At 50.2% G+C, this 25,106-nt stretch overlaps 1 protein-coding gene across 2 annotated transcripts in view; it reads right to left on the bottom strand.

The window, feature by feature from the left end:
- The window catches only part of LDLRAD4 (low density lipoprotein receptor class A domain containing 4), a 435,431-nt gene that overhangs the window by 367,790 nt on the left and 42,535 nt on the right, over positions 1 to 25,106 (bottom strand). For both annotated transcript variants that reach the window (XM_023228382.2, XM_023228380.2), the window contains exon 2: positions 6,172 to 6,255. The gene's annotated coding sequence lies outside the window, so the exon portion shown is untranslated. The remainder of the gene's footprint in view (positions 1 to 6,171; positions 6,256 to 25,106) is intronic.

The raw sequence follows: 25,106 nt of genomic DNA, 5'->3' as shown, positions 1-25,106 counted from the left end.
AAGACAGAATCCAACAAGCAGGTGGAGACGAGGCCCAGGTCCCAGGCCATGGGGAGAAGTGGCAGTGGTGGCAAGTTTCTCTCTCCCACCTCTGAAAGTGTGTTCCCACCACAGGCCTGTCTTCCTGCAGGCTGGCATTCTCTCACCCAAATGATAAACAAGGGCATTTGGCATCCCTGATGCCCTTGCTGTGTTTCTGATTTTCTCAGTGCCACTCTTAACCCTTGATATGGTTTGGCTGTGTCACCACCCAAATCTCAACTTGAATTGTATCTCCCAGAATTCCCACAGGTCGTGGGAGGGACCCAGGGCAAGGTAATAGAACTGTGAGGGCCTTCCCCATGGCATTCCCGTAACCGTGAATACGTCTCAAGAGATCTGATGGTTTATCAGGGGTTTCTGCTTTTGCTTCTTCCTCGTTCTCCTGCTGTCGCCACGTAAGAAGTGCCTTTTGCCTCCGCCGTGATTCTGAGGCCTCCCCAACCATGTGGAACTGCAAGTCCAATTAAACCTCTTCTCTTCCCAGTCTCGGGTATGTCTTTATCAGCAGGGTGAACACGGACTAATACAGTAAATTGGTATCAGCAGGGTGGAGCATTGCTGAAAAGGCACTCGAAAATGCGAAAGCGATTTTGGAACTGGGTAACAGGCAGAGGTTGGAACAGTTTGGAGGGCTCAGAAGAAGACAGGAAAATGTACGAAAGTTTGGAACTTCCTAGAGACTTGTTAAATGGCTTTGCCCAAAATGCTGACAGCAATATAGACAATAAAATCCAGGCTGATGTGGTCTCAGACAGAGATGAGGAACTTGTTGGGAACTGGAACAAAAGTGACTCTTGCTATGTTGTAGCAAAGAGACTGGCGACATTCAGCCCCTGCCCTAGAGATCTGTGGAACTTTGAACTTGAAAGAGATGATTTAGGTTATCTGGCGGAAGAAATTTCTAAGCAGCAAAGCACTCAAGAGGTGACCTAGATGCTGTTAAAGGCATTCAGTTTTATAAGAGAAGCAGAGCATACAAGTTTGGAAAATCTGCAGGATGACTATGCAATAGAAAAGAAAAAACCCATTTTCTGGGAAGAAATTCAAGCTGGCCGCAGAAATCTGCATAAATAGCAAGAAGCCTAATGTTAATCTCCAAGACTATGAGGAAAATGTCTCCAGGCCTTGTCAGAGACCTTCACAGCAGCCCCTCCCATCACAGGCCCAGAGGCCCAGAAAGAAAAAGTGGTTTTGTGGGCTGGGCCCAGGGTCCCCCTGCTGTGTACAGCCTAGGGACTTGGTGCCCTGTGTCCCAGCCACACCAGAAGTGGCTGAAAGGGGCCAACATACAGTTCAGCCTGTGACTTCAGAGGGTGGAAGCCCAAGCCTTGGCAGCTTCCATGTGGTGTTGAGCCTGCAGGTACACAGAAGTCAAGAACTGAGGTTTGGGAACCTCCGCCCAGATTTCAGAAGATGTATGGGAATGCCTAGATGCCCGGGCAAAAGTTTCCTGCAGGGGTGGGGCCCTCATGGAGAACCTCTGCCAGAATAGCGCAGAAGGGAAATGTGGGGTAGGAGCCCCCACACAGAGTCGCTACTGGGGCACGGCCTAGTGGAGCTGGGAGAGGAGGGCCACCATCCTCCAGACCCCAGAATGGTAGCTCCACTGACAGCCTGCACTGTGTGCCTGGAAAACACACAGACACTCAACGCCAGCCTGTGCACGCAGACAGGAGGAAGGATGCACCCTGCAAAGCCACAGGGGTGGAGCTGCCCAAGGCCATGGGAACCCGCCTCTTGCATCAGCGTGACGTGGATGTGAGACCTGGAATCAAAGGAGATCATTTTGGAGCTTTAAAATCTGACTGCCTCGCTGGATTTTGGACTTGCATAGGCCCTGTGGCACCTTTGTTTTGGCCAATGTCTCCCACTTGGAACAGCTGTATTTACCCAATATCTGCACCCTTATTGTAACTAGGAAGTGACCAGCCTGCTTTGGATTTTACAAGCTCACAGGCAGAAGCAACTTGCCTTATCTCAAATGAAACTTTGGACTGTGGACTTCCGGGTTAATGCTGAGATTAGTTAAGACTTTGGGGGGCTACTGGGAAGGCATGATTGGTTTTAAATATGGGGATGTGGGATTTGGAGGGGCCGGGGTGGGATGACACGGTTTGGCTGTGTCCCCACCCAAATCTCAACTTGAATTGTATCTTCCAGAATTCCCACGTGTTATAGGAGGGACCAAGAGGAAGGCAGTTGAATCATGGGAGCCAGTCTTTCCCATACTATTCTCATGACAGTGAATAAGTCTCATGAGATCTGATGGTTTTATCAGGAGTTTCCGCTTTTGCTTCTTCCTCATTCTCTCTTGCTGCTGCCATGTAAGAAGTGCCTTTTGCCTCCCGTCATGATTCTGAGGCCTCCCCAGCCATGTGAAACTGTGAAGTCCAATTAAACCTCCTTTTCTTCCCAGTCTCAGATGTATCTTTATCAGCAGCGTGAATCCAGACTGATACAACGCTAAAGTTGAAGAATCAGGGGATGATGGTGAGATGGAGCTTCAGACTCCAGTCCCCTGATGCTGGGTAGACAGAGGCCCAGGAGGAGAGAGTAAGAGGTAAGAGGAGACATGGGAGACACAGAGACTAGTCCCATATAAGGCTGAAGAACTCAGAAACTCTTTCAGAAGCTAAGGGAGACCCCTGAACTAGGACCCCCAAACCTGAGATCCCTCCCAGGACCCCAGCACTGGCCACATTGGTGTCACTTCCCTGATAGCGAGCTGGAAGGCCAGCAGAGGCTCTGACCCACAGCTTCCCCACTGCCCATGCAGGTGGGAAACCTCAGGGTACCCTCTGCAGGAACCACCTTCAGGGCTGAGTTTCAGTCCTCCTCAAGCTAGGAGCCCCCAGCACAAGACGGTCATTCACATGACAACTCCGACTGTCTTTTGTGGGTTTTTTTGTGTTTTTTTGAGGGGGGCGTTGGAGACAGGATCTCACTGTACTGCCCAGGCTAGAGTGCAGTGGCATGATCATAGCTCACTGCAGCCTCAAACTCCCAGGCTCAAGTGATCTTCCCGCCTCAGCCTCCTGAGTAGCTGGGACCACAGGCATGAGCTACCACGCCCAGATAATTTTGTATACTTTTTAGTAGAGCTGAGGTCTCATGTTGCCCAGGCTTTCAAATTCCTGAGCTCAAGCGATACTCCTGCCTTAGCCTCCCAAAGTGCCGGGATTCCAATTCTTTGTGTTCGATAACATTTTCATGAGTTAATCTGTTTTACTGCACAGTGCCAAAGATCATTTTGTACACACATCTGGTGAAAATAAGCAAGACTCTATTTGCCACTGTAGACAGCAAGGACCTACATTCAAAGGTAATGACCGTTTCTCCCAGTACTGATCCTCTTTGATTTTACCTTAAAAAGTTTAAATTGAGCGCAAAGATAGAAGTTCAGGTCAGGATGCACCGCCTGGGTCTAAAGTTACTTTTTCATGGTTTCACTGTGACTCCCCACATGGCCCCTGGTCTCACACTGGAAGACACCCACATGGCCCCTGGTCTGCACCGGTGCCTTTAGATCCCTTAAGGACCAAGAAGAAAAGCAGAAGAGAGGTGGAGTTTTCTCCAGCTGCACCTTTCCAGTCTGTGCTGACAGCCAGCCAGATCTCAGCCTGAGGCTGCACTGTCTTATGCGGAGGTCAGGGAACAGTGCAGGGAGCCTGAATTAATCATTTCTTTGCCTGCAGCCACGTGGCTTTGTGCTTAATCACGTCAGTAGCACCCCCCGTGAGCTCCAGCAGGATGCTGCGTGAAATTCCTTAGTAAACTTCCACAGTCCTGAAAGAGGACAGAGAGCAGGACCTCTGCTATTTTCCTCCAATCCCCCCAGCACACAGATCACAGCAGAAAGCCAGCATTAGGGTGGAAAATAATAGCCATCATGTTGTTGAGTGACGACCGTGCATGGAACGCTGAATCAGGCATCTTCAAAGTAATTCCATGAGATAAATATTATCCCATTTAAAGATGAGGGAAACTGAGACTCACAGGGTTCGGACTCACCAGGGTAACAAAGTGAATGAAAGTCACCAGGCCAGAACTCAACCCAAGGTCTGTGGCTTCTGAGTTCCCCACACAAATGCAATATGGTAAAGGGCAAATGTTTTCAGATTCATCGAGGAGGAAAAAACTCAAAAGTGCATTTAATAACAACCCAAACATGTGGACCCGGCTGCATTTTAAAACCAAGTCCAAATAAATCCACTGGACAAGGAGACAGACACATCCTGCAGTTAATGCAAAGCTCTAGGCCTCCCTGGGCCCTCCCAGGCAAGCAGACAGAGCAGAAGAAGGCAAGACCACCTGTCCATTTTATCAGCTCGTAGGAATGTCTCACAGCCCAGCTGTGAGCTGCTTAAGGGACAAAATTTTGCAAGTAACAGAGCAAATATAAATTCCAGGACAGTCAGCTGTAAGAACCTAGTTTAGAGGTGTGAAAGTTCTTACGACGCCTCGCAATCTAAGTCTGTGCTTGAAAATCACCCATGATGATGAAGCGCCATGCAGTTCTGCAGAAACAGTGATTCCTTCTTTAGCTGCTCTGATTTTCAGGAGAAGCGACGTAGTTTTATATTTAATTTAAAATCCACACATACCAGTACAGTCAAGACAAAGTTTTCCATTACCAATTTTGAAAGGTGCTTAAAATAATTGATGAGTGAGGTAACCCCACATAAGGGGGAAAATCAGATACTTATGTCATTTGCAAGGATTCTTTCTACTTTTTCTGAAATGTTGTAACTCAAGTTTCAGTCTGCGGGGGCATAGTCCAGCGGTGTGTGTGTTCTGCTACCTAGTAAAATTCTACTTGAAGACAGTGCTGGTTTTTGGTGGGTCATGGGAACTGTATTTGAGACAATAAAAGAGAAATGAAACTGCACCCACGCCTTTGTCAGCCCTGGCAGAGAGGTGCTGCCACCGCCCACTTCAAGCTGGCGGTGAATGTGCCAAACGATGGAAGAAAAACGGCTCCTCCACACCCACCAAGCCAGCGAAGAGCTGGGATTTTCAAACACCGTGCTGTTCTGTCAGGTTAATAAAGGCATCGTGTGAATAACAAGCATTTCGTCAGTCACTGAACATCCACGAGGCGTGCGGTCTGGGTGTTCCCCATGAGCTCTTTCCACCCCAGCTTCCCGAGAGCCAATCGAATGGGCGTGAAATCCACTCAGGAGAGAGGAGAGAGACACTCGAGCTCAGCAGTGGAGGAGCTGCCCCCACACTGAACCCAAGCGTGGTTTGCTCTGCCATGCATGCTGCTTTGCACCCGCAATTCGGGAAGGTGCCAAACTGTAAAAAGTCCATTTACATTCCAGGGTCTGTGTGCCTCAGCAAGGAAGCACCGCAAATCCTCCTGGATTCTCCAGGTGCCTCCTCAGCTGCCAACAGCAACCAGAAAGGAAAAGGCTGGGATATGCTCTAAGAGCTTCGGGGTGGATTCCTCATCAAGTTGTTTCATTTGCCAAAAGTTTTATCGCACTCCTGACACTGCTGGCACTGTTCTAGGCCATGAAGAAAAAATAAATGGAAGGAAGGAAGACAAGCGGGAGAGAGGAAGGTGCTTGCCCTCAAAAGGCTTACATTCTAGAAAGGGATTTCCCTTAAGCGATGAGTCCCACCACCAGGCACATTAAAAATTTAGAAAAAAATTGGATCTTATATTTTATAGAATGTCTTACCTTCCTGAAAATTCTCATGTATTTCTTCACTTGATGTTCTTTGACATCAAATGAAGACTGATAATGAGACAAAATCAGCATCACTAGAATCCCAGAGGAACTGAGGAAACACAGCGTTGAGAGGGGCAGGGCAGCCTGAGGCCAGAGGCTGACGCTGGCATGCCAGATGGGGGACTCCCGGCACCTCCCAGCTCTGCCACTGACTGTCCCCCACCAGGGCTGGCTCTGGAAACACACAGGTGTCACCCAAGCTTCTACTGTGAATAGACAACCAAGCCCCAGCAATGGACATCCAGCCCAAAGAAGAAACACACCAATGAGGCGCACCCTTGTAAAAACCAACACAGCCAGACAGGTCCACCGTCGCAGAGCAGCTCCTGCCACGACAAGCTCGACTTCCCAGACGTCACCACAAAGAACAGCCACAAGTAGCTCCACTTACCTTTTAAACTGTACAGAAGCTGATGGGAGTTCTTGGAAATGGCCCAACAGGAGGTTTGAGGTCACGAACGTAGAGCTGGAACCACTAGAAAGAAAGAAAGAAGAGCTTCTGTGAGCCGTTGGTTTCTTTTTGTGTGTCCCCCTCCCAAGTTCCAAAACTGGTTAAATATTTGAGGGCTGTCATGAGAAGAGGCATAAATATCAAAATGAACACAATAAAAATGCAACAATAAGCATCCAGTAATAAACGGAAGGAAGAGAGAAGAATTACAGCACAGAATTACTAAACTGGGGCAAAATCCCCCTCTCTGCCTCCACTCAGCCACAGGGCACCAAGTCCTCGTCTGTCAAAGGACACACGCGTGCTCCTGCAGAGGCACAGGCCGCCTCTTCGATGAGAGGCCTAATAACAGATCGTATCCCTGTTGGACTGGCCTTCTTAAAATTCATACACACCCTAAAGGCTGTGAAAAGACCATCTTCCTTCACAGCAATCCAAACTGTGTCAAGACAACATGGGTCCACCTAAAAGCGGGCAGGCCCCGGGGATTCCTCCGCTGAAATACGTGTCTGATTTCATGGAAGCAGCAGGCCCTGTAGCAGTGTCACTGCTGGGATGGTAACGTTCATGACTCTGCCTGCAAGGCTGCCTTGACCTGCCCTCCATCCTGTTAGGAGAGTGTCCTCCCAGCCGGTGCTCCAGATTTTCTCCAGTCCATACAACCTGTCACTGGCGTTCCCATCCCAGCTGAGCGAGGATGCTCTGTGGGCCCCCCGCCATCCCGGGTGGAGCGCCGCATATCCTCGGGTGACCGCCTCGAGCTCACAAAGTCGTTTCAGGGGCACTCAGCAAAGCTCCGCCTCAGACACCACAAGCGCCTCTCAGCACCCTGCCCGCCAGTGTGCAGGACACACGCTTGTCCAAGGGGGACTAAGCCACCATCTGTCTAGCTTGTGTGCTGCAGTTCAGTCTCCAGGAGGCTCGTACCCCAAAGCGTGTTCCTGCCATATGCCACTCCTGAGTGATCAGCCCATGTAAAGACAGCCGGATGAAACACGGCTGCACCTAGCTAGAGGAGCCCGGGAGACTCCTGCGGAGCGCTACCGCGGCCGAACACCTCCTTCCCCAGTGCTGGGCCCGGGAGACTCCTGCGGAGCTTTTCGGAGGCCGAACACCTCCTTCCCCAGTGCTGGGCCCGGGAGACTCCTGCGGAGCTGTACCGAGGCCGAACACCTCCTTCCCCAGTGCTGGGCCCGGGAGACTCCTGCGGAGCTCTACGGAGGCCGAACACCTCCTTCCCTCAGTGCTGGTCCCCTCAGTGCTGGGCCCGGGAGATTCCTGCGGAGCGCTACGGAGGCCGAACACCTCCTTCCCCAGTGCTGGGAGCCTCCAGACATTCCTTTCTCCTGTTTCCTGCCTGCTGAGAGATGAAAACAACCCACTGCTGATTTTCCAGATCTTAGTTTTTATTCCTCCACTGGGGCTGTTCTCGCCAGTCTTCCCAGGACACAAACGCTCCGATTTCTTGGGGACAGAAGTCCGTGAAATAACCAGAAAGGGACTGTGGTGGGCAGAATTCCAAGGTGACCCCCCCAATTGCTCCCACCCTGTACAACTCCCTCCCCGAGTGTAGGCGGAAGCTGTGACTGGCTTCTACCCAACCGAATACCGCACAGGATGCTTCTCCCCACACCAGGGGACCTACACAGGATCCCAACTTAGCGACGAGGGAGTGACAGACTCCCTTGCTGGCTTGGAGAAGCGAGCTGCCACCTCGTGATGCGGCCTGTGAGGGGCCACTTGGCAAAGCACTACAGGGGCTCCCCAGGACCTGAGAGCAGCCCCCAGCTGCCAAGCAGCAAGGGAACAGGGACATCAGTCCTGCGGTTACAAGTCAAGGAATTCTGCCAGCAACCTGAATGAGTCTGGAGGTGGATTCTTCCCCACTCAAACCTGCGGATGGGAACACAGCCTGGCTAACACCTTGACTACAGCCTGACCGGAGAACCAGCTAATCCATGCCGGACTTTGAAGCTATGCAGACTGTAAGATAACAAATGAGTACTGTTTTCAGCTCCCGGGTTTATAATAATTTGTTACACAGCAACAGAAAACTGTAAATATAACAGTAATTAGGCCGGGCACAGTGGCTCATGCCTATAATGCCTGTACTTTGGGAGGCTGAGGCGGGTGCATCAGTATGCCACAAATTCGAGACCAGCCTGGCCAACACAGTGAAACCTCGTCTTTACCAAAAAATACAAAAATTAGCTGAGCGTGGTGGTGCACACCTATAGTTCCAGCTACTCGGGAGGCTGAGGCATGAGAACCACTTGAACCCAGGAGGCTGAGGTTGCCATGAGCCAAGATTGACCCACTGCGCTCCAGCATGGGTGACAGAGTGAGACCCTAGCTCAAAATAAATAAATAAATAAACAAACAGTAATTAAATATGGGGTACATAATATAAAGTGTATATGCGTATACTAAATGCATACACGACTGTCCACTAGACCAGGCCTCTGCCCTGCCTCATCGACGAAAAGTGGAAATTCATTCTCCTACTCAACTTTGAGCTCCTCATGGGCAGAAACCACATTCCCATCATCCTGGCATCCCCAAGACTGTGCAGAGTATGTGGCACATGGAAGGCCTTTAACATTTGTTTTCTTTTATTCTTATTTTTTGTGTGCACATAGTAAGTATATGTATTTACAGGGTACATCAGAGGTTTGGATACAGGTATGTAATATGAAATAAGCAAATCACGCAGAATGGGGTGTCCATCCCATCAAGCATTTATCCTTTGAGTTACAAACAATCCAATTACACTCTTTAATTTTAAAATATACAATTAAGTTATCACTGACTATAATCGCCTTGTTGTGCTACTAAAATTTTTTAAATGAGCCACAGTAATAGAATTACGATTTGTCAGTGTCTAGTCACAAAAAGGCCATAGCAACCGAACTTATTCAAGTCTTCAAAGCAGAGCCCATAGCTTTGAATTTCAAAATAGGTTGAAGATATTTGGGTTCATGTTCTACCCCCAAAGAATGAACGCACAACTTCTCCAGCACTGATTCCATTTTGCCGGTGAACCTGAGTCAGTGCTTAAAATGTCACTCAGAAGCCAGGCGCGGTGGCTCAAGCCTGTAATCCCAGCACTTTGGGAGGCCGAGACGGGCGGATCACGAGGTCAGGAGATCGAGACCATCCTGGCTAACACGGTGAAACCCCATCTCTACTAAAAAATACAAGAAATTAGCCGGGTGTGGTGGTGGGTGCCTGTAGTCCCAGCTACTCGGGAGGCTGAGGCAGGAGAATGGCGTAAACCTAGGAGGCGGAGCATGCAGTGAGCTGAGATCTGGCCACTGCACTCCAGCCTGGGCGGCAGAGCAAGACTCCGTCTCAAAAAAAAAAAAAAAAAAAAATGTCACTCAGTAGTTCTTACTTTTGTCAAATATCCTTGCCACTTCTCTGGCATCTAGCTATCTGCAGTTCAAGGTTAAAAACAAAAAGTTCCCTAAGAGAATTTCCAAAGAATTTGTCACTCATTTTTAATTTTCCATTAGTATCAATAAATCTTTCCTTCCCAACTAAAGTGACAAAACCTGTATGCGTCACATGACCAGGCTCTAATTCTGAAACAAAATACCAATCCAATTTCCTGGCAACCTGTTTCAAAATTTCTTTTAGATTTTTTTTGAAACAGGGTCTTGCTATGGTGTCTACACTACAGTGCAGTGGCTGCTTACAGGCACAAGCACAGCTCACTGCAGCCTCAAACTCCTGGACTCAAACGATCCTCCTGCCTCAGCCTCCCCAGTAGCTGGGACTACAGGTGCACACCACCGTGCCCAGCTCTTCAAGATATTCTGTTTTTACACTGACAATTTTTAACTATTCCAAGCAAGACTTTAAGCTCTGTTGAAAATAATAATTCAACACATACAGTTCCTGCCACCCAACACTGTGTCTATTTTACATTCCAAAAGGACTAGTTTTAATGACAGTGATAGTTTAAAATACTTAAATCAACAAAATTACTTAAAAGAGTACAAAAAAAATTTATTCATTACAGAAACCTGTCATACTCCCCTGAAATCTACATTCAGGACTGTATAAAACGTTCCCACTTCTTCATCAATCACTCAGCAAACACAACCATCCTCTCCACGCTTTCTCCCTCATGCTCAGCCTCGCAGGCAGCAGGATTCTCACACCCAAACCAAGAAAAACTAAAAACAGCAGTTCCATGACACGAGGCAGAGAACTGCAACAAACTCACCTCTTCCTTTCAGCCTAACTTTAACTCCCTAGCTGTGAAAACAGCCACGGACCTGCTGCTTAGCATCCCCTGTGTAGGGACCAGCAGGGAACCAGGGGGGTCACTGACCGACCCCTCCCCAGGCCCAGCCAAGGGATCAACGGCTCCAGGTCACAGCACAAAGGCAGACCTGACGCCCCACCCGGGCCTCCTCTCTCTGTCCTAGTAAACACAGGCTTTTTCCATAACCTCACCAAACACAACCCAACATCAAGCCCAGGCCTCCAAGAAAGAAGGCTGAGCAGAAACACTAAGCCTCCCCCAAGGAAATCAAGCCTTCAGAAAAAAGGTTCATTCAAGAGGAAGCCGCTGAGGAGAGCCAGCGAGCACCGCTGTCGCCGAGGAGAGAAGAGAAGGCGCTGGCTGAGCTCCTCGCACGCCACACCCTGCGGCACCAGGCACTGATCCGGGCATCCACACGTGGCTTTCCAACAGCATGGTCCTGAGGGGCTGCCGATCTCACTAACCCCAAACCACCTCCTGAATGTCACGTCCCAGACACGGCTGTGAGCCATGGGCCCCCAAAAAGCAGAGCGAGAAGAGGCAGAGTGGGCGGGTATCCGCGGGTGAAAAGTATCCACTCCTGAAAAGCGACAGGCAGCACCGCTCTTGCACCAGGACAGGACTGCATGAGGGGCTGGAGGATGGAAAACCCCGAAGGGAAGCAGGCGCACTGATTCTTAATCTTTCCAGTGTTCCCACTCTCTCGTTAAGGTAAAGGAAGATGGGAAATTTGTTTGGGCAAATGTTGAAGAGAAGCCTGGCCACAGGCTTCCGGCCTTTCTCCGGAGCAGGACTCACTCCAGCTGGTGGCTGGGTCCTGGGAAGCAGAGCCATTTAAAACACAAAGGGCTGGGCACGGTGGCTCACGCCTGGAATTCCAGCACTTTGAGAGGCCGAGGTGGGAGGATCACTCAAGCTCAAGAGAAGCCTCAGCAATTTAGCAAGATCCTGTCTCTATAAGAAAGAAAATATTAGCCGGATGTGGTGGTGCACGCCTGCAGTCCTATCTGCTCAGGAAGCTGAGGCGGGAGGATCTCTTATGCCCGGGAGTTTGAGGATGCAGTGAGCTATGATCACACCACTGCACTCCAGCCTGGGCAACAGTGAGACCCTGTCTAAAAAACAAACACACACAAGGAGGTCCAGAGAGAGAGTGAAGAGCCATCTCAGGGAAATCGTAATGGGACAGAAAACACAGAGCAGCTGGTGACATAAGAAACAGAAAAGAAAGGCACCCTTCCGCAAACCAACCTTGCTTTACGATGCTTTTTTCAGAAACATTGCAGATGGACCCACCCCGTCACCACAGATGCAGGAACACACCCGATTATCGCATCAGGGACAGTTTCACACCATAAAATGCACGTGTGCATTCACTCCTACATTCGACCTGTAAATGCCGCATCGTTTTCGTTTTGATAATTTTCTAACCTCTTTACAAGCTGATGCACCACAGCTCCCTAGCTCCTCTCTCTCACAGGGCTGCATTATTCTGAGCAAACTGAAGCTGAGTTATACCGACCACACGTGTGTCTTTCCTGGGGCCTCACTGGCCAGCACCAGGAACCTGCACTCACTGCGTCTGGCCTCAGTGAAGAGACAGTGGTCACGGTAACCCCAGGCACAGAGCAGCAGGAGGTCTCCAGCTGTCCCTGCAGAGTCCCGGCCGGGTCTACAAGGCTGCCACGCAGAGTGACCACGCACTGGCCATGGCTCCTGCAGGCTGCATAATGCCGCTGTCCCTGCAGCAGCCTAGAGCGTGACCGCCTGTGTCCTAACAAAGCTGCAGCAAGCATTTCGTCAGCGCCTTTCAGACCCGAGGAATACGCATGGAGCAGGCAGCATGGGGCGACGCCAAGGGACACTACCTCGGCCAGGAGGAGCGAGACGGAGGCGAAAGCCGGGCACCGTCTGGCAGCTGTCTCACTGCGTCTGGGTTTTCTTCTCCCCAAACAGAAGTGAAGGTCTCTTCAAACCAGATGCAACAATAAAGTGGTCCAATTTTGCTTGCCGGGAACAAACGAGGAATGGTGACGGCCACCTGGCAAGTCCCCTCTCCTGGAGCACAGAGCACCACCTCCGGCCGCGGCCAGGGCACAGTTCAAGTGCCCGGTGTCTTCAAAGACCTGAGCCCCACGACACCCTCTTCTACCTGGACCAAGGCAACCTGGGCCCCGCACAGCTGCCACGCACAGGTCAGGAGCATCCCTCAGAGTAAGCATTGAGGGCCAGGTGCAGTGGCTCACGCCTGTAATCCCAACACTTTGGGAGGCTGAGGCAGGTGGATCACAAGGTCGAGAGATCAAGACCATCCTGGCCAACGCGGTGAAACCTCGTCTGTACTGAAACTACAAAAATTAGCCAGGCGTGGTGGCGGGTGCCTGTAGTCCCAGTTCCTCAGGAGGCTGAGGCAGGAGAACCACTTGAACCCGGGAGGCGGAGGTTGCAGTGAGCCGAGATTGTGCCACTGCACTCCAGCCTGGCAACAGAGCAAGACTCCGTCAAAAAAAAAAAAAAAAAACAGCAGTGCACGGTGGGTGGGGTGGAAACTGCCTTGCTGGGAGCGGTCCCTGTACCAGGGCTGATTCAGCTTTTCCCACCCTCTCCCTTCAACCAACATCTGTCAGTCAAAGCAAAAGAAGTCCATGTGCCTAACGTCAACTAACACTCTTGGCTCCAGTGCTCAGGCAGCAAAGTTCAGAGGCCCCACCTCCTGAGCGTCAAAAATTCCAGAGCCACCTACAGGCAGACAGGACGAGGCCAACCTTGGGGAACGCGACTGGCATCCAAGACCTTCACGCAACAGGGGCTTATCAGATGCTGAACGTGCCAGGCCCGGTGTCAGACGCTGCGGACATCACAAGGGGAAGAACACTGAGAAGGGTCCTTCGACCCGGACTCTTCGGTCTTCAGGGGTGACTAAGGTCTCCTTCGGCGGACTCAGAAAGACCTCGTGAACTAAGTACCCAGAAAGTGCACTGGAAGCCCCCAGTGGGAATTAGGAAATGGGCCTTCTACAGGCTCAGAGGGTCCCTCTCCACCCGCTGCTTTCACACAGGCACTGAACGCCTGCCGTAACGACGCCAAAGAAACAGAGAACTCTACGGTCATCTACATCCGCAGCAAGAAATAACTTCGGTTACAGTCACTTAGTCTTAGCTAAGCCTCATTAGATTCTCATTATTTAAGTCTGTCAGTGGTATCACAGGACAGTTCTATATTAACTAGAATGGTTTAAAAATCATGACACCCTATTTCCCAGCATTTCTGGATGGCAAAATGTTCACTGCTCATTGGTGTATGTGTTTAGTTGTTGTTTAGGTAAACTGAGCCAATAATAAACATCTACTATTGATCATTCTCCTCCATTAAACTATGTTTGATCTTTCCTCTGTGAATCCCCCATAGTAGGCCGGGCACGGTGGCTCACGGCTGTAATCCCAGCACTTTGGGAGGCCGAGACGGGCGGATCACGAGGTCAGGAGATCGAGACCATCCTGGCTAACACGGTGAAACCCCGTCTCTACTAAAAAAAAGAAAAAAAAAATACAAAAAACTAGCCGGGCGAGGTGGCGGTGCCTGTAGTCCCAGCTACTTGGGAGGCTGAGGCAGGAGAATGGCGGGAACCCAGGAGGCGGAGCTTGCAGTGAGCTGAGATCCGGCCACGGCACTCCAGCCTGGGCGACAGAGAGAGACTCTGTCTCACAAAAAAAAAAAAAAAGGAAAAAACAAAAAAATTCCCCCATAGTAGTAGTCATTGTATACTTTCATATATTTCAAATGCAATATATACACATGTACACATATACACACAGATAATGTCCAAACACACATACACACACACACACACACTGTGGGTTGTGGTATTTAAATACATATACATACATATCACATGTATAACTTTTTAGTTTCTAAAAACAATACTTAGTCTCATTGCTTGAAATACATTTTCTCTTCCCTTCTACTGGAGACTGCTTTCTTAGTGCCGACTGTGATCTCCGCTCCTGCAGAGTTCCAGCCTCCCACTGAAGCCTGCCGATGCCCTGAGGAAGGGTCCTTCGCAGCACAACCGTGCAGGGTCCAGAAAGCAGAAAGCAGCTAACTGTGTTCCGCTCAAGCCAAACAGAACTCACCCCATCTGTATTATCTGTTCATAAACTTTGCCAATAAAGTCCTGGATCCAGTACTCTGAAATAACTTAATGAAAACACATTCTACTGCTAAAGCACCTTTGCCTTGCCTTCCACGGCTTTGATAAACTTGTACGCGGTAATGCAAATAGGCTTGGAATTAGCATAGTTTGCACTCTGGACCCGGCCAATTCAGACTCTACACATCCGTAGCGAGTCCCGAGGGTCAACATTTCCTTTTCTTTTTTCTTTTTCTTTTTTTTTTTTTAAGAGACAGAGTCACCCAGGCTAGATTACAGTTGAGCTATCACAGTTCACAGCTGGCTCCACTTCCTGGGTGCAAGTGATACTCCTACCTCAGCCTCCCATGTAGCTGTGACCACAGGTAGGCATGCCACCACGCCCAGCTACTTTTTAAAATTTTTGTAGAATTGGGATCTTGCTATGTTTCCCAGCCTGGTCTCAAACTCCTGGGATCAAGAGATCATCCCATCTTGGCCTCTCAAAGTGCTGAGATGTCAGATGTGAGCCACCATGCCCAGCCTCCACACTTCTAACCAGCTCCCAGAAGACACCAGCACGGCAGTCCAGTAACAAGGCTCTAGACAGCCTGGTGTGTTTGCAGATCAAAGTAGCCTATCTCGACTCCCCTACAAATACTTGTTCAAATCCACAGCAGCGAGAGTCTGCTGTGAAGGCAGCTATTCGAGTGACATCCATAAGCAAGTTAACATGGACGTCAGGTGATGGACAGGGCCACATGGGAGGACGGAGGACAGAACATCCAAGGGGACACCAGGAGGAAGGGGTCGAAGAAGGCCATGAGGACACTGAGTTTGAGAGTGAGACCAAGGCTGCTGCAGAAACCCATGAACCGTTCAAGACGAAAACAGCACATCTCTCTGGAAGGAACTCCCACACTGCCGAGTCACACTGACTTCAAGCGTGAGCATGACATCAGACAGCTCGCTAGGGCCCCAGCAGGCTGGGAAACAGGCACCGATGCCACCAGCAGAAGCCACCACGCAAATGGGCTTCCCCTCAGGAAAAAAAAAGAAAAAAAAGATCATCTACCCCGGTTCATTTGAAAAGACACAGATGCTCCAAATATTCCCACATTAACGGATCATTTTAATTGAAAAGAGACATGCTTCTACTACCTCATCAGAGCACTAGTTCAGAGCATAATATCTGATTGTAAAGACTGTCACTGTGTGTAACCAGCTGCTTACATTTCACTGAGCCCGCGTTTTAAAAAAATTACCAAGTTCCTCTTCATTTTACACCATTCTTAGAATACTTCCCAGTACTTTCTCTATAAGACCACTGAAAAATAACCACTGGCATTGAAATCCTGCCCAACTTGGGAGCCACTATTAACTAGTTAAAGTCTGGACATGCTGTTCTACAAGCTACTAAATTAATAAGGGTAAAAATAAACTTCCAGAAAAGGCAAACCCTACATTAGTTCAGCCTTCTCGCATCCAAAGACACGCAGCCTTTCCTCATTCTTGTGGGTTTCATAAACTAAGAAGCACAGGACACTGTAAACTGATTTGCTGGCTTCCATACATGCTGCCAAATTTCCACTTCTGCAAAACCAATTTCAATCAAACAAAAACCCTAAAGTTAATCTTCTAGTTCTTCACATGGTCCAATTTATTCAGAATGCAGGGTAAAAAGCTGGAAGACAAGAAATCGATTGTTGGCAAATAATGTCAATGTTAATTTACCGTCTTCATTTTTTAAATCACTACTTTGTCTCAGGATCATTTCCTCCTCCAAGATCTGGAAAGTCTTTAAAAAGTGGACAGTGCCAAACAATGGCCTTGTTATAAGCCACAGTTTAGTTATTTTAAGGCATTTACTTTACTGCCTTTTAGCTGAAGTTCTCATGAAAATCTTTCCAAGCCACTAACTTTGTTAAGGATTTTTACAGGTTTACAATATAATACTGCATAGCTTCTAAATGTTTCAGGGTTTTACGCTGCCCGTTACTTTAGCCTTTAAGAAAGCAGCAGAGTCTGGAGTTAACGACGTAGGTAAGAGAAAGGGACGCCAAGAGGGGAAATGCTGGCAGTGACTTAACAAGGCTGCATTCCGAGGGAACAGCTAAAGGGCAGCCTGCGGTGTGAGGCTGCTTGTAACAGACAGCAGAGGCAGTCTGAAGGCACAGCATTTGGCATCTGCTGACTCCCTAAGAGATCTCCCTTCCTCTGCCGTCAGTCGTCTGCTCAGATGTGCATATAAAGACCAAGAAGCCCCCTATTTTCAGATGCTCAGATGAAACCACCTCCACTAGGCCAGAATCCCAACAGGGGAGGGAGGCAGGGAGAAGAGTCAAGCCAAGCGGGGAGGAGGGTGAAGGAGGAACTGAGACAAAGGAAAAAGGATAGAGAGTCCAGGACAGACTGGCCGGGGAGGCGGAGTGGCACCATTTGCAGCCCATCAACAGGAACAAAATATTCTGCCCTGGGACAAGAAAACAAAGGAAATCAGTAGAAAACTATAGTCTTAAATTTGAGAGAAAATATCTCTCCAGGTACATCTTGGAAAGTACACGAGTTTCAAAAGACAAAAAGGACTGCGTCAAGCCAGGTGCACGGGGAGGAGTAGCTGTCGTCCCAGCTGCTACACAGGCGACGTGGCAGGATGGCTCCGAGTGAGGACTTCAGGTCTAGCCTGGGCAACATAGTGAGGCCTCATCTCTCAAAAACTGTTTTAAAAGAAAAAGAAAGAATGCGCTGGTCTGCCCGTGTTACCTTCAGTCAACGCTCAGGAAGGACAGTGGGTGACTCACAGTCTCTGCCAGTTCTCATGGCATCCAAGCTGTCACCAGGGGCCCCAGGAGAGCTGCTGGACAATCCTTACACGTGTGTGATTTCCAATCAGCCAGCCAGAATAGGGGGCCCCAGCCTCTGGCTTAAACCTTCCAGAAAAGCAAAAGATGAGAGAATGAACAAATGAAGTAGCTGAGTTACATGCGACGTCTGAGGCGAGGCTTGCTCATCTCAGTGAGACAACAGCAGGAGCTGGATCTGAGCGAGAACTGATGGCTAATCTCATACATGCAAAGACCAAACACCGCAGGGGTTGTTTACAGAAAGTGAATTAGCATTCGCAGGCTATGCCCCGGCAGCTTCACCATCCTGACCAAACTGCCCCCATTCTTCTCAGATTCCACCAACACATGTGACAGGTGGAACGGGTGGTGCTGGTTTTAAAATGAAGGGAACGGACCACTCTTCCGACAACTACTAATGCTGCAGGCCTGTGTGCACACACTAAAAACAACACAATACACACACAGACACACAATGCAAGAAACCGATCAGTGATCAGAAGTAGAGTTTCCAGAAGTTCCAGAAGTTCCAAACATTATTTTGATAATTTTTAAGTGCACAGAAAAAAAAAAAAAAAAAAAAAAAAAAAAAGTGTATCACTCTACATCTACATAATTACATATCAAAAAATGTTTCTGTTAGAATTATTTGGCCCTTACAAGTGAAAGTACATTTTGCAAAGATAGGTGTCACTGAACTGCTAAAGCAATGTTAGCAGTCACCTTCATAATCCGGACCTGCAGTCTGAGAATATTTTCACCGACCTCCCCCTTGCCACCATTACCCTGTTCATTCTAACCAAGACCTAGGCCTGAACTCAGAAAGTGCTGTTCTTTCACAAACAGATTCCACATGAAAGTAGATCTAGCCTTCAGTTGACGTAGAAGATTTTCTGCCTCACTAAACATAAAAATTGCAACTCCTACTGTTACTCTTACTCAGAATTCTGTTCGTTTCAACTCTCTTCCTAGTCAGTGACTTGCCACCTCTGAGGCTGTGACTGAAACTGTAGCTAACACTCAGAAGGCAGCTCCAAGGGTAACGTGGGGACAGGGCTCCAGGGATCTGCCCAGGAGTCTGGCCAGGACTGCGGTGCTGGGCTCGCTTCAGAGCAGCTCCCTCTCCTCCCCGGAGAAGCCCTGGCCAGGCAGCGCCTGAGTGTGGAGGCCCTGCAGCAGCCTGCCTTCCGCCTAAGACGGTCACTATGCCAATTCGAAACAAAACAAAACAAACTCATTCCCAGCTGCGTCTAGTCCAAGCCCAAATCTGGAGAAGGCAGCCACCAGAGACCCTCGGAATCCTCCCACCTCTGGACACCCGAGCCCCGTGCCAGAAGGAAAAGAGACGCCAAGCCCAGGGCTGGTGCCTTCCTCAGTGGGCTGTGTCTGTGGTCCCCAAGACTGCTCCTGCCCACATCTGGCTGCAGACCCAGTGCAAGGCACCAGGAGTTGTGCGGGAGGAAAGAAGCCAGGCCCTGCCCTCGAGGAGCTCCCGGGCTAGCTGTGAATGCAGGGCTGGAGGGCAGAGGGCTTATGGGGACTCTGTAGCAAAATGACCTTCTGTGTTCCTGGGTCCACAGGAAGAAGTTGGGGGAGCCCTAAAAATAAGCCCCAAAAAAGCCTTTGTTTTTAAGGTCTGGGCGAGTGCTACTCACTGTTCAAACTACAGAACAACTGTGTCAAGGAGCCTACCATTGTTGCTACAACACACGCTCACTGCTGGGCACCATCTCAGCACCTGAGTCAGAATATCTTGCGGTGGAGTCCAGGAATCCATATTTTTAAACAAGCTCCCCAGATAACGCTTAAACATATCGATGCTCCAAACCAGAGCTCTAAACCTAGATCAGGCAGATCCACTTAGGGGTGAGGAGGCAGCTGAGTGCTCAGGGGTGGGAGAAGAGGGACCACCCGGGGCAGGGTGAGGACCTCAGGAGTAGTGGGGAGTGGGCTGAGGAGGACCCCTGGAGGCCTGAGCTGTGGGCAGCAGAGCGGGGTCCCAGGGTCACTCCCACGGGAGATGACTTCAGCAGACCTTGAAGAAGATCTGAGCACCAGGCAAGCAGGACCCATGGCCAACACAGCTCTGGGGAGCGGGGCTGGGTGTGGCTGAGTGACAAGTCCTCGGAAACGTGCCTGGGGAGGACAGTCCCCAGATGACCCATATCAGCCACCCCATCTTTCTCAGTGAGTCAGGGATCAAAGGAGATTTAATTCTCCACAAAAATGAAGAGACGTGGTATGCCTTGCTCCTGGGTGCACAGAGCTATTCATCCCTGTGGCACATTTCGACAAATTGCAATGAGCCCAGAAAAGGGCTCACCTGGCCAGCTGCCGTGTGCGCTGCCGGACGGAGGAAGCCATGCTCCAGGCAGCACAGGGGGAAGCCGGAGGGCTTCGAGTGTCCCCGGAGGAACTGAGTGAAATGGGGGCTGGAGACAGAGACCCCAGCCAGGCCACACAAGTAAGTTCGGCGTTGACCTTCAAAGCCACGCAGTGACAGGTCAGCCTTGCCGCTAGGGGGTAAGGCAGTTCTCAGAACGAGGTCCTGGACCAGGAGTTTGGAAGGCACAGGGAAGGATACAAGGAGGGGAGAGATGGCGGAGGCTGGAGGCAGGGCAGTCTGTTCGGAGGCTTTTGCAAAAGTCCAAGCAAGAAATGTTGAGAACTGAAGGCAGTGACCACAGCAGGAGGAAAGGAGCCATGTCGAAAACACTTCGAAGGTAGAATCACAGTCCTTGGTGACACAGTGGACGGATCAGGGAGCCAGGAGGGGGTCAGAACGGCACCAGGTTCTGGCTTGGGCAACTCAGCTTTAACTCAGGTAAAAGAAAAGAGAGAGCTCTTACACAATTTTACAGATCAATTTGCTAATGCCTCCCCCAACCTTGAAACACTGGAGTCTGTAGGTTCGGGAAGACTGTACTTGCAATGCTTCTGTCAAACAGCGCAGTTGTGAAATGCACCCCTGTGCTTTCTCCAGACACATTCTTCAACTACTCTTTTCAGCGAAATGCATCTCAGAAAGCTTCATAAACAAAATCAATCCAGATTCAGAATCCCGGAAGAAGGGAGAGGCTACGCAGAATCACCTCACACGGTCCAAAGAACAGCCATTTGCAGAGAAAAGCACGAAACCGTCTTCGACCCGCATGGGAAGGAAGCACAGGACGACGTCTCCTCTGAAAAACCCGCATGGGAAGGAAGCACAGGATGACGTCTCCTCTGAAAAACAGGCTAGCGGCTTCCCTGCCAAGAATGCATCACCTAAGCTATCGGGCTCAGAATATCTACAGAGAGAAGTCAACTCCTCATTAGCTAAACTCATAAAGGGACACTGTGGGATTGAATGATGGCAAATACTTCAGAAACCATTCGTTCCTGGCTTTCTAAGCATTTTCCTGCACACTGTTGAACATGGGCCAAGGAACTGTCTAACGGTCTGCAGACGCCCTTTGGAAAGAGCAGCAAGGCCCACTCTGAGGATAACTCGGGGGGCAGGCCTGGGAAGCCCTCCAGGTCTGTGGCCCCAGCTTCTCTGGCCGTTAACGTACAGCAGCCGCCTGGGAGGGCCACCTCCTCAAAGGACGCATCCTCGTCCATCCTGCACCCACCCACCCACTCATCCAACTGCAACTCTGGGCCTGGAAGGGGACAGGTGGGGCCCAATCCGCCAGAGGGACAGGGCGGATTGTGTCCTGCCCTGCTCCATCACGGCCCCTCCCAAGCCCCCCCAGACTTGCCCACCCCAGGGTTATATTAGTTTCATCCAAAATTCTTTTTTTTTTAATTAAATGGTACTTGAGGAACACAGAAAGTTTCCTCCAACATTCTAAAGTCGTGTTGATTGTGTGACTGTACTTTATGAAGTGAAATAGGATTATGAACCCAGGAGACGTTGCAGTTCGGTTACCACCCAGTAACGACCTTCAGAGGGAAAGCAACGCAGTAAGGCGGTCCGCAGTCCAAGCCGGACTCCCTCATTTCAGCCAGAACAAATACTCAGGACCCGCCAGCTGTGTCTCAAGCTCAGGACATGACTGGTTCTTACTCTTTCCATCTTTACAGGAACCCGTGAGGGGGTAATATGATTACCAACGTCTTCCTTTTATCGATGGAGAAATCAGGGCACAGGAGGGTTGAGTGAAGCATCCAAGGTCACACGGCTGCCAATGGGCACAGTTGGGACTCGAACCCAGGTCAGCTGGCCCAGAGAAGCTGCCAGGTGCCCCTCAACTCCCCTGCCTCTCTCCCAAGCAAGCTCCTGCCTGCCTCACTGCACAGCCCTGTGTGTCAGCTGCAATCCCATGCCCTCACTGTCTTCACCAGGCTGCCCTGAGGATCCCTGAGATGGCAACGGGAAGGTTGGCACACAGGACTCAGCACCCACACACAGGGCCACATGGGACTCAGCCGCCACACACACAGCTGCACGGGACTCAGTCTCCACGCACAGAGCCGCACGGGGCTCAGTCTCCACGCACACAGCCGCACGGGGCTCAGTCTCCACGCACACAGCCGCACGGGGCTCAGTCTCCACGGACACAGCCGCACGGGGCTCAGTCTCCACGCACACAGCCGCACGGGGCTCAGTCTCCACGCACAGAGCCACACGGGACTCAGTTTCCACGCACAGCCGCACGGGACTCAGCCCCCACACGCACAGAGCCGCACGGGACTCAGTTTCCACGCACAGCCGCACGGGACTCAGCCCCCACACACACACAGCCGCACGGGACTCAGTTTCCACGCACACAGCTGCTCGTGGGCCCTGCTCTACACAGCTCCACCCCCATCTCCTCTGTTCATCTTTGCTCTCAGGCTCCGGTGGCACTTACAGTCCTGCCTTTCCCCCACCCCTACCGCCAAGTCCCTCCTCCTTAGACACAGCACGGGTACTGCAGACAGATGGCATGCTGCCTGCAGCCGGGTAAGCCATAACTCTTGGGCAGTCTTCAATATAGATGAAGTCTTCACAAATTCTGATGCTCTTTTCCCTGAAATTCAAACGTAGGATAGAAATACTGCACTTTCTAATGACAACCTCTACATTTCTAAGCACAAGGTTGATGGCACGAGTGGGCTTCTCGCTCACTCCACTGACCTGGCCTCTAGGGTACGGCTAAGTTTAGGGATATAACCCCCAAAGGTTCTGAAGGTCTGAGGCTGGAAACCGAAAACCAGCAGCAAGGACTCTCAGCTCACAACTTGAACTAAACCGGGATTTCTATAAACATCTGCTGAAATCACTCTGTCCCAGGCAGGCACTGTGCTGGGCATTTTCTCAAAGTTCCCGTTCTGCAAATGAAGAGACTCAGAGTACTCTGAAAACTGTTCACCAGGAACCAGAAATCAAGTCCTTGGCTAAGAAGCCACATTCTTTCTTGGTAAACAAGATGAAGAACATCTACCATCTAGCAAGTAGAACAGCAAGAATCCACTGGTCTATTTTTCCACCAGCAAATGGAATGTTAGGGGCAGAGTTCTGCTATTCCCTGGAGCCAGGACTAATGTGCCCCAGCACCTCACCATTGCCAATGCCCTCATCACTTCCTCGCGCCTGCTATGCTAAGACCTGGTCCATCACAGCTGAGCTCTGAAAGCCCACAGCACAGTCACCTAGGAGAGAAATGAGGGAGCAGTCAACGTACCAGAGGAGGGATGGGGAAAGCAAGCTGGGCTGCCTGACCTGGAAAAGAGGGAACCAGGTGGGGCACCGGCAGCGTCTTCAGACACATTAGTCCCAACAAAGGGAAGAAAAGGGAGCCCTGCTCTGAATCCCAGCCAGGGGAGGCCACAGGGAGGCACGTTCAGCTGCACCCAGGAAGGTTTCTAGGTGCCACGGTGTCCCCTAAATGAGCTGCATTCAGCACAGATGAGCTCCCTGCCCTTGGAGCTGCCACACCATGGTAGTCACCGGATGGAATAGTGGGGATTCAAGGATGGACCCACCATTGACGTCTATGTGAGAAAAGATCAAAAAACACAAGGACGGTCCTGGGAAGACAGACATCTGTAAGGAGGGAGGGAAAGGGTGGCAGAAAGAATAGCAACCAAAAATAATAAAGCGACAGGAAAAAGGAAGTAGTCAGCTGAGTCAGAGAAACACTACACTCGAGAATCCTGCCACCTCCCACTAATTGTCACATGCCCCAGTCACCCTGAACGGGAGCAAATTTTGCTAAGTTCACATAAAACCAATACTACTCGGCTATTTGTCAAAACGGATTAGAGAAAGATTTGCCTAAATGCCCTAATACATTTAAGGCATTTACGAAAGTACACAAAGGAAAATCTTCCGCAGCCAGATTTCTCAAAGAAAGGCTTCAGGACCCTGACAGGGACGCCAAAAGGCCAGGGAGGGCACTGTTCACAGACACCAGCCAGCGGTGAGTGGAAGGGAACAGGCTCTATGCAGGGTTCCGAGGAGGCTGGCAGCGGAACAGGGCACACTGCCCACACCTTGGCACGTGGGCACTCAGCTGCCCCTGGGCATAAGGAGGTCAAGGCGATGACCTCCAATAGAAGTCACGGTGTGCTCTCTGGAGAGTATCCAAAAATCACTTAGAGTCTTCTCTATTTCAGGGGACGTAACTGACCTGTACTGAGCACCCACTATCCTACAAAACTTATCTGCCATATTCCACCCAATGCCTCCCAAGAAATCCGAGAGGTCCTGTTACACCCATCTTAAAGAGAGGGAACCGAGGCTGGACAGACCACACAGCCCAAGGTCAGTTACAGGAGCAGCAGTGCAGGAAGGGGCTTCTCCAAACCACGCGTTCCCCTCCTGGGGCCTCCATCGGGCCAAGAGACACGAATGCTGGTCTTGCCCTGCACACCCAGTGGGTCTCGGTCATTACAGGTACAGCCAGCAAAGGAAAACAGGCGATGGGAACACTTCCTTTCTCAAAGCAGCTGTGGGTGGCTGTAAAGGCAAATGATCCCATGTAAGTGATGCCCCTTGAGTTTGTGAGCAGCACAAATGGATGGATGGATAGATGGATGGATGGATGGATGGATGCATGGATGGATGGATGGATGCATGGATGGATGGATGATGGATGCATGGATGGATGCATGGATGGATGATGGATGCATGGATGGATGCATGAATGAAAGATGCATGGATGCATGGATGGGTGGATGGATGAATGGATGGATGGATGGATGATGGATGGATGCATGCATGGATGGGTGAATGGATGGATGGATGGATGAATGGATGGATGGATAGATGATGGATGGATGGATAGATGATGGATGGATGGATGATGGATGCATGGATGCATGGATGGATGAATGGATGGATGCATGGATGCATGAATGCATGGATGGATGGATGGATGATGGATGGATGGATGGATGATGGATGGATGGATGATGGATGCATGGATGGATGAATGGATGGATGATGGATGCATGGATGCATGGATGGATGGATGGATGGATGCATGGATGGATGGATGGATGCATGGATGGATGATGGATGGATGATGGATGCATGGATGGATGAATGGATGGATGGATGGATGATGGATGCATGGATGCATGGATGCATGGATGGATGAATGGATGGATGCATGGATGGATGAATGGATGGGTGGATGGATGATGGATGGATGGATGA

The sequence above is a fragment of the Piliocolobus tephrosceles genome, chromosome 18 (assembly GCF_002776525.5).
Source record: "Piliocolobus tephrosceles isolate RC106 chromosome 18, ASM277652v3, whole genome shotgun sequence".
Lineage (NCBI taxonomy): Eukaryota > Metazoa > Chordata > Mammalia > Primates > Cercopithecidae > Piliocolobus > Piliocolobus tephrosceles.
The sequence above is the reverse complement of the archived record's forward strand: the minus strand, read 5'-3'. Positions and strand labels throughout refer to the sequence as shown.